Raw genomic sequence first — 10747 nt, forward strand, 5'->3', positions numbered from 1 at the left:
ATTGTAGAGTTTAAATTAGGCAATATATGAAGAATAAATTAGGGGACCACTGTTAGCTATCTTTCTCATTACTATTTTAATGAGTTGTTTACTTCTTAAAAGAAGCAAACTTGGGGTGCCTGGGTGGCTCAGTGGGTTAAAGTCTCTGCCTTCACTCAGGTCGTGATCTCAAGGTCCTGGGATCGAGCCCCGCATCAGGCTCTCTGCTCAGTGGGGAGCCTGCTTCCCCCTCTCTCTCTGCTTGCCTGTCTGCCTGCTTGTGATCTCTCTCTCTCTCTTTGTCAAATAAATAAATAAAATCTTAAAAAAAAAACAAAAAACAAAAAAAAACACTTGAGTTTGAGGTCACGCTTTACCTTTTCACAGCTTTGTGATTTGGGATAATTTTTTTTTTTTTAATTTGCTTTTTGAGAAAAAATATCAACAATAAGAACAAAAGCAACCATAGTAATGCCTGCCCTAACTACATGAAAAAAAATGATAAATAGAATACAAGTTAATGGATGTAAAATTGCTTTTGAAAAGATAAATCATTGTACACAGTGAAGTAATTATAAAATATGTCTTAGCATAGAAATATTTTACATTTTTTTTTCAATTGTTCGTGGCTCTGGGCTGCTAAGTCTGTGTCTAAACAGACTTGTGTTAAATGGTAACCTCTTGCCTTTCGCATAGATCCATGCAACATATAAATGAAAGTGCCCTTTGGACAAACAATTTCCTTATCAAGCCTGAACACACCAGGCCACCAAAATGGGAGCACAAATCACCTGCACTGGGAAAAGCTGTGCTAATTATTTTTAGTAATACTTATAGTTTCTTTATGATTGCAAAAAATAGTACATGTTCAGTGTAGAAAATTAGGGGGAAATATAGTAAAAATCACTTCACCCCCAGAACCTAGAGAATACCTGTTTTGTGCTAAATCTCCCGAGTCATTGTGAGAATGCTCAGGCTCAGAAAGTTGACAAGATTTTCCTTCATTCTCAAGGTCAAAAACTCAACAATAGAGCTGTTTCTCCATGGAGTACAGCATTTTGTAGTGTGTATATCATGTGCCCCAAGTAATCCCAGATGTAAAACATTTGGGGCTTTCGACAGCTCTGCAGTCATTGAGAGAAATCTTTTACCTTCATGGAACAAGAGTTCTATCTAGACCGTTTGACTGCAATCACTCCATCCACTCAACTGGGTCATCCTCTAGATTTTATCCATCATGGTGGACCAAATATAGAAATAATGAAAACATTATGGCTAGATTCAGAATTTGAGAGTCATGTCTGGGGAATATCTATTTCTGCTTATTCAGCTAGCAAATATGCTGATATTCAGCTAACCTATTTGTTTCTAGACTTAGTTCTAACTGTGTAAACTTAGGCACATCCCAGAAAAGGGCCTTGACTTGAACAGCTATAAAATGGACATATAATAAATAAATCCTCCAACATTCTGGGATGTTTTTGACCACAGAAGTGAAATAACAGCAACTGCAATACTTTAACCAACGTCTGAATATAGGATAGATCCAAGCCTCACCCGTATCCTCAAAGGCGTTCTCAGGGTTTTGCTCTACCAAACCAGGTAATGCCCCGATGATGTCACAATTTGTTCCCAAGATTCATTTTAAGACAGACCAGCTGCTGGTAGACATTTAATATCCTTTCTGGAAGTTCCTTCTTAAAGAATGGAAATTATTTCTAGATACTTCTCAGAAGATGTTTATCTCAGGCCTTTTTGACCAGGATTGAATCACATACTATTCCAAAAACAATTGCTGGCATAGCAAATAGTTGTCTTAGGGTAATACACACTTGGTTTTAAAACGTTATGTAATTTTTGTGGCTTTTTGTTTTTGTTTTTGGGGGGGGGGGATGTTGTTTTTTGGTTTTTTAACAGATTTTTCTTAAGAATTTCTTCCAAACCCAGTCACCGTAAAGATAATCAGGTATTTTCATGAATCTTATGTTACTTTGAATCCATTTGAAATTTGTTGTCATGTATAGTTTAAGAAATGGTTCCAACTTCATTTTTCCCAATGTATTTTACTAAACAATCAGTTATTGACTCACTCATGTGTGAAGTCTGTTCTTGACTTTGTGTGACCCAGAGGATGATAGTTCATCCATAGCTAATCCATCACTTCTAAGCCTCAAGATGCTCAGATCTTCCTCAGCCATGTGTAATTTCCTTCCAGGCATGTTTGTTTGTTTGTTTAATCAAAACTCAGCTGAAGACTCTGGGAGACCCTCTGCAGATCCATGGTGCTCTCTCTGGGCAGCCCTTGCCTCTCAAGGAGTGTGAACTAAGAATTCTAGCCACTTTGGCACCCCAGAATTCCAGCTTTGGCTCCTCCTCCCAGGTTCTACCTGATTTCTTGTTCTCAGTACTGTGGTCTGAAGTTCTCTCCAGGCAGAATGTGGAGTCAACCACAGGGCTCACTTTGCTTTTCAGCCTCCAGAGCTCTTGGTCCTGTAATGCTTGATGAAGACCCTGGTTTCATATTTTGTTTCTCTTTTTTCAGTTGTTTGAGACAGGAGAATAAGACAATTCCTTTTATTCTAACACGTTTAGAAGCAGAAATGTTCTATTATATTTCCTAATACACAGTAAAGTGAATCTCCAACTATGTTCTTATTTTTCTATATATTGTTAGCTTTTGCTATACTTTTTAGACATTTTACACAGTCCTCCCAAAACCCCACTGGAATTTTGAGCAAAATTACATCTAGCTAATAGGTTAAATTGGGTGGGGGGAGGTGACATGACTTCTTCACAAAGTTAAATAGTTATATCCATTCATATACTGAGAGTATTTATATATTTAAGTCTACTTTTAATTCATTTATTATAATTTTATGTCTTTTTTAATCTTCTTAAAGTGATTGTCTAGTCTTTATTAGTTTAATTCCTAGATGCTTTAGACTATTTTTGGTAATGTTATAAGTGATCTCATTTTCTTTTGCCTTTCATGGTTGGTTATTAATATAGAGGGATACTTTTGATTGCATACACTGAATACAGAGCCACAAATTTTGTTTACATTCTCTAATTAGTTCCAGTAATTGCTGATTTTTATGCTGATTATTTTGATAACCTACATACATTATGCTATCCCATAATATACTCTTTATTCTTCCTTTTCACTTTTTAAATTTCTTATTTCTTTTGCTTTTATTAATCCACCGTGCCCTGTTGAGTGTCAGTGAACTATATTACTGATGGAAATGTATCATGTCTCTAACCGTAAAGAGAATGACCTACATTTTCATATTTAACTATGATATTTTCTGGGTTTTATGAGTAAGAAGCCATTAGTAAGTAAAGGAAATTCCCTACTCAGTATTTCTAGAAATGTTTTATTTTTAATCAGACAAAAATATTTAATATTATCAAATTTTTCTAGATCTATTGAGATGCAATGAACTGTATCACTGAATTTTTCTGACATTGAGCTATTCTTACTGAGCATTGTGTATGGATACCGCGTGTGTGTGTGTATGTGTGTGTGTGTGTGTGTGTGTGTGGTATATTTTAGAAGACCAAAATTATTTTATTTTTATTTTCATCAAAAGGGGAGATAAGCTGTCATAGTAGCATGGGTCTAATCTTCTATCACTCAAATTTTAGGCTCAACTCCAGAACCAGTAAACACATATATATTTGAAAGAGTAATTTATGATCTTTGGACATCTTGTGTGAACATTAAGATAGGGATAAGAGTCAGGAATAAAATTCTGTTGTGTCTTGACTTGAAAACTCTTGAGGAATTCATGTAAGATCTTTGTTTTCCAGTGAATTCCATCCCTCCATCCTTGCTTCTTTCCTTTAACCGCATCTTGAATTAAGCTTTTGGGTTCTTACATGCCTCCAGGTATTTGCATATACTGTACCTTCTATGTAGCACAACCTTCTTGTTTCAGTTAGACTTTTTTGATTAATAACTGTTGCTGCCTCTTGCTATGTTAAGAAAATTAAAATTTACTGGAAAGGTAGCTCACAGCACAGACATAGAGGAACCAGAACAGTGCCGCAAGTCTGAGCAGCAGGAAAACCTGGGCCATTGTACTCATCTGTCACATAAAAAATCTAGTCCAGTGCTCACTTTCATATTACTAAAATTAGAACAATGCAGAGAAGATTAGCATGGCTCCTGGGGAAAGATGGCAAGCAGATTTGTGAAGTGTTCCGTATTTCTCTATATTATATATTAAAAGTTGTCAAGAGCCTAGATCTTAAATGTTCTCATCACGAAAAAGAGATCCTAATTATGTGATAGGATAGATGTATTAGGTAACAGTACAGTGGTAATTTTATTTCAATATATAAATTTAACAAACCAACACATTGTGTACAATAAATTTATCCAACATTATATATGAATTATGTTTTATTATTTCTTTAGTTAAAAATATCTACTCCAGTTGATTTCTTCACCACTTTGTTACTCTACAAAGGTTCAAAATCCCTAGAGAAAGATTGCAGTTGTTTTGCTTATATTCTCTACCATCCATTGATGCAGTCAGAACACCTGGACTTACCGTCCCACTAAGGTTGATCACAAAGATGGAGAGACTATTTTCTAAAGGAAAATATTTCCTATTAGAAGATGGAATGGGTTTGGCAATACCCCAAATAAGAACTGTTCACTGTATTTCCACACATCGTTGTTCAGTTAACCCCTATTTGTTAATCACATTCTTGTTCTGAGTTATAGCTTCATGTAGAAAGTATTAAGGGTCCTTACTTCTCATTTATTCATTTTCCCATTACTTCTCATTTATTCACTGTGCCAGCACATACACATCACAGTATTGTGATAGTGTGTGATAGTATGTGATAGTCCAGTTATCTCCACAAAGGGTTAGATACTTGATAGCAGAAACCCTAGCCTAACTTCTAACCCTAGCTGTGTCTTCCTAGATTTTAGCACATGGTACTTGCCACATGATGGGTGCCTAGTTATTGTTTTGGGGAAGGAAAGAAGGTAGTGGGGGAGGGAGGAAGGGAGAGAGAGGAAGGAAGGAAGGAAATGGAAAAAGAAAAGTGATGAAAAAAGGAATCTAGAGCAGAACAAATGACAATTCAGCATGATGTGCTAATCATCCAAAGAACTAGGCTGCCCTCAAGGTGATGAATTCCTAATCATGGAAGACCCCTAGTTACCAGTCAGTTGACCATGTGACCCACAAGCTGTGGAAGGAATTGAAGCTCAGAAAAAGAAAGTGAACCTGATGACTTCTAAGGTCCCTTTCAACAACAAAAATCTGTGATTCCCTGTTACAAAATCCTAAATGATGAGGACTTGGTAGGTTGCTGGAGCAGGGGGTAGGGAGGGTGGGGATGGAGGGGGTCTGTGTGGAACTCAGTGGGACAAAATCCAAGGGAATAGCCCAATCTATCCATAGGGGAAATCTGGTTAACATGTGTGTATTCCTGCTCTTCTCAGCCCTTCCTGATTTTGTAAATACCTGTGAAGAAACAATGGTTGTCTTCCTATGGTTGCCTTCAGAGCAGTTTGGCTCTCACTTTTATCTTTTAATAAATACACTGAAGACATTAGGAAGCTACTGGAATATGATAGCCTTGTGATTTTTTTATCTACACCTCAAGCCTTAAAACAATAAGAGAATATGTGTATCTAACTCAAAGTTTCTCAGACCTCTTGCGATCTTAGTTTTCAACATCAACCAACCTTTGATATTTGGGTTTGTTTTGCCATTGGCAAAAATACTGCTTCTATTGCTAAGGGTTGCTGGGAATTTCAATGGCCTTTTTGAAAGTGAGTAGATTTTAAAAACTAATATTTTGTATTTGATATAAGTAAGCTACGATTTTGCAGATTCTTTTTCTTTTGAATAGTCATGCATATCCTGTTTGCTGGTATAGTTCTATATCAGATAGCATCTCAGTTTGATTTAAATGAAAAACTTTTAAAGTCCAGAATTGAAGCCTTCTACAAATGCCAGATTGCCTAGAAGTTACCATCCTTTAGTTTTCTCTGAAACGCTAAACCTCATAACATGTGACAGAAATGAGACATTATCAAGTCTTAAAACAAGCTGTTTGCCCATTGTGAAAAGATCATTACAAATGTGCAAAAATTGAAAAGATTACAAATAGAACCCCACACGATATCAAGATACAAATTATAAATATAATTACTTCTCTTTGTTATATAACACATCCTCCTTGTTGATACTTGAATTTTAATCAGTATTCTAAGCACAAGTGTTTTAGTTGTGTTCATATTTCCAATAGATAGTTAAACAGTCAGAAATCAGGATGTATAGATGTGAAACCCAGCTTAGAACCAGGATAGAGAATGGGACTTTCAATCAGAAAGGGCATGGAGGGGAGCTATATCTGGAAGGAAGTACTTTGTATAGACATCCTATGTTTCTTTGGTGTGGCTTGAAGAGGGAATGACAGGACTCAGATAAAGACTAAAGTCATGGTTGCCATTCACAAATTATTTCTTGGTTAGCTCTTGTTGGAAAGATGAAATAAAGTTCCCAAGAGTACTAGTTATGTCTTTATGTGTTCCTACAAGTGAGTGTGTGTGTGTGTGTGTGTGTGTGTGTGTGTGTAGTGGAGACATGATTATGTGCGGATAGCATTTTACAAATTCTCTTTTCTAATCCTGAAACTTACCCTGGGAAATAAGATGGACCTTTTTTACAGATGAACATAAAGAGGTATACTGTGGCTAACAGGCATATCTGAGGTGATTTGCCTAGTTTTTAGAAGCGCTTCAACAGAAAATCACATTCTCCTTCCACAAATTTGTCCCTGAGCCTCGCTGTTTTTCACATCTTTACTATCTCACAAATTGTTGCAAGTTTTAATGAGAATATACATCAATGTATTATACTTTAGAAGTGCTCAAAAAAGTGGCTACAAAAAAATCTTCCCTTTTTTTCTAGGCTCTCTTCAATATATCAGATTGTATTTTCTAGAACAAACAAGTGTTGTTGTTGTTGTTTTTAATCTGTTATCTCATTTACTGGATCCACATAGACAGTCACTTTGAATGTACTGTGCTTTCTTTGTACTCGCCACACTGGGTAATCACATCAGTTAAGCCTTTGTTCGGGGTTGCCCTGCCTTGCTGCCTCCATTGCTACCAGTATGGGTCAGCCATTCAGCTTGCAGACTGAAAAATATACCCATAAATACATTCTGTATATAAAGAAACAAATAATGGACAGGAAGTAAGAGTCAGCAGAAGAGAAACAGCCATTGCCCTTTTGTCATTTTTCTCTGACGGACCAGTAGGAGGTCTGACTGCTGAGTGACTGTGGCTTGTTCCTTCAGCAGCAAACAAAGGCCCAAGGTGGAGGCTGGGGGATGTCGGCTGGCCATCTTGCAGTTTTGCATAGTTAATTTGCTGCTGAGTTTTACCTGCTGCTGAATCTAATTAATGCTAAAGTGACCAAACATTTTGGTTTTTAGGACTGAGGATGTTCCTGGGATGTGGCACTTCCAGGGCTAAAACACCATCTCAGGCAGACTAGGACCAGTGGTCCCTCTATGCCTAGCCCAGTTTGTTAAAAAATAGAACATGATAGGCCCCCTTGGGAAGCTCTTCACCAGCCTCTGCTGGTCAGCTTCAGCCTAGCCTTCTAGAAGCCCAACATGGGACTCATCTGCATAAGATGATTGGTTTCCTGAGTTACATTCTTCTCATTCACACCCCCATAGAATTTGCAGGGAGAAAAAGAGTTAATGAATGGATATTTATAATCCCACTTACATTTTTCTCCCACATTTTCCCTTAAACTTTGGCACCTGCTACCACTTCCCTGCTAGCAGAAAACAAAAGGAATCAAAAAGAGCAAACAAATGTTAATGAGAAAACTCAGACACAGCTGAGATGCTTGGTTTCAACAGCTTTCTTTTTCCATAAACATGTGGACACATAATTTTGATTTTCTCCTGCATATTGATTACATGGTTATATTTTTCTGATAGTAAACCCGTTTCTACTTACAGTCAACTAGAAAAGTGAAAGCTAAAAATAAATGCCAGGGTTTACTGAGTACCTACTATGTGTTAGGCACTGGACTGAGCATTTTCATCAGATTCATTTGCTATAGCAACTTTATGTATTAGGTCATCGTATCCATTTACACTTGAGCAAAATGAGGCATGGAGCAGTGAAGCAGCTTACCCAAGTTTAATCAAACAGCTGGTTAAAAAAAAAAAAAAAAAAAAAAAAAGCTCTGATTCTGAGCTCAAAGGCCTCAGTGATCCATCTCCAGATGCCACAGTACACTTGACAGGGGATCCCTTGAGCATCATCTTCAGGTCCTTGTTGACTTGCACAACTATGAGGACCCATGTGCTGGCAAAAGCTGTCTGCATCTAACGCCTTTGTGGCTTCAGCCTTTGGAAACTGTGAGCATATTTCCCTCTGTGCCTGCAAACTTTCAGAAGAGACATAATGGAAAGAAAAAAAGGTTTCCCATCTTTCCCTCTTATATATCTTGGAAAATGAAAGTCCTACAGAAACCTAAACTATACAATGCAAGTCAAATTATAAAATGTTTCTTCCAGGAGCACCTGGGTGGTCAGTCAGTTGAGCATCTGACTCTTGGTTTCAGCTCAGGTCAAGATCTCATGGGTCCTGAGATAGAGCCCTCGTCCCCCAATCAGACTCCTTGCTCAACAGGGAATCTGCTTGGAATTCTCTCCCTCTGCCCCTTCCTCCATTCATTCTGTCTCTCTCTCAAATAAATAAATAAATCTTAAAAAAAAAAAAAAAGTATGTTTCTTCTGGGACATTGCCTGGTGCTCCTGCTGAAGGGCACAATGAAAAGGACATACAAACATCAGAATTAGCCCCCTAGGATTAAATCTCTAGTAATGAGGATTTTTTGGACATATCAACCTTCTCTGAGTTTTTTACCCTCGCCGAGCATGTTTCCTCCTTTGTAGAATGGAAATCACAGTACATACTGTACAGTACATACCATTGCCTCGTTTCCTGTAGAGACATCTGTTTCCCAGTTGCTATTTACTCTTCCCTAATTGGTTAGTACTCTATTTATAATCAAGATAGTTGCAGAGAATTCTTACTCCTGAACAGAGCTTCTATCTTGAGTCCTTGTGTGTGTTCTCTATCTGGGCAAGAAAAGGGAAGAAGTAACATTTAGTGAGGTCTGACGCTATATTGTCAGACACTGTAGAAGAACTTCGGTGATTTCCCAGAGTTCTCTTAACACTCATGATGCGCACTTAGTTGTACATAACAGACGTTCAGTTACAGTGGTTTAGCCAAGCGGCAGTTTTAATTTTCTCCTGCAACAAGAAGCATTCTGGGGCCAGTACATTGGCTCCAGGATTCTTTAGGGTTGTGTTGTGGGTGCCCAGTTTCCATCATCACCTCTGTGTTTCAGACAGGAAGAAAGAGACTATCAAAGAGCAGAGGGTAAATGCCAGTAAGTCCGTCTGCATTTGAAAGATTTTCTCCAAAGCCTCAAGGAGTGACTTTACATTTATATCTCATCATGAAGAATTATGTCACAAAATGCAGAGAAGGCTAGGAAATTTGGTTGTTTAAGCTGGGCAGATGTCCACCCTGAACTTAATTAAGGGTTTATTAGTGAAGAAGAAGATAAAAATTGACACTGAGGAAGCTACCAGAAATGTCTTTAGCTCCAAATTCGGGGAGCATGCAATTACTTTATCCGTGTTCACCTGTTTCAGAGAGATTAAGAAGCCAAGCCCAGGTGACACGGTCATAGCTCAGCTCTGTCACCTCTGTCCATTCTGTCCCATCCTTTTGAAGGGTCATTGCCCCTAGAAAGGCTGTTCCTTTCTAAAGAAGCTGAGAGAGAAGCATCCTGTATTTTCCTCCCCTCAATCTCATGGATGACTTGGAAATATAATTTTGTGTGTACCTCATATATTCTAAGTACCATTTCAGGTAGTTGTTTTCCCTGAGGAGGATTCTGTGCTCAGAAAAGGCAGACCATCTTTCCATGGCCTCATAGCTGAGAAGTGGAAGAGCTGGCGTTCACTGGCAGGTGGGTCAAGTCCCTTCTCCCTGTGTCACATAGCATAACCAGCCAAGAGTATCTAAAATTCAGAAGAAGGAATCTCCAAGATAGAACCACTTTCAAGATTCTGTAATATAGGGATTTCAGACAGTGGCCTCATATCCTGGCCAGGTGTGGATTTTTTTTTTTTTTTTTTAATTGTGGTCCTAACTCAGAACGGGAAATGTGTAACAACAAAAACTTTGTTCCCTTTTCTAGTTTGTATTGTTATGGAAACACAGTAATAAAAATCCTAATCATAATATAGGTATCATATTTTGTGCATATTATCTCCTATTGGTTCTTCTAACAACCCCAAACAGTGGACCAGGCAGGGACTTAACCCTTGTTTTTAAATGAAGAGGCGACCATTCAGAGTGCTAAATGCAAAAGTAACAGTTGAAATCACAGCCTCGAACCTATGCTTTTGTATAATACCTCTTGTGTTCCTTCCATAAACTCAGTCTCCCAGGGCCTTCCTAAAGGAGCTTTCAGATGGAATATAAAGCAAAATTGTACTTTGTGAAGAACATATTTTTTTGTTAAGCATCTAAATTGATATCTAATTTCATTGTCAGCCTTGTATCAGGAATTATTAAAAACACTATTTTTTTTTTCCTGAAAAAAAATTAGTAATCAACTTATTTAGGTAAAAAACATTATGCACTAACAAATCACTTGACATTTTCTTAGACTAATCTTCTGCT

At 37.6% G+C, this 10747-nt stretch overlaps 1 pseudogene; it reads left to right on the forward strand.

Moving 5' to 3' along the window:
- Positions 1-4094: 4094 nt before the first annotated feature.
- On the forward strand, positions 4095-4195 carry LOC116600438 (annotated as a pseudogene).
- Positions 4196-10747: the final 6552 nt, after the last annotated feature.

The sequence above is a fragment of the Mustela erminea genome, chromosome 9, assembly GCF_009829155.1.
Source record: "Mustela erminea isolate mMusErm1 chromosome 9, mMusErm1.Pri, whole genome shotgun sequence".
Taxonomy (NCBI): Eukaryota; Metazoa; Chordata; class Mammalia; order Carnivora; family Mustelidae; genus Mustela; species Mustela erminea.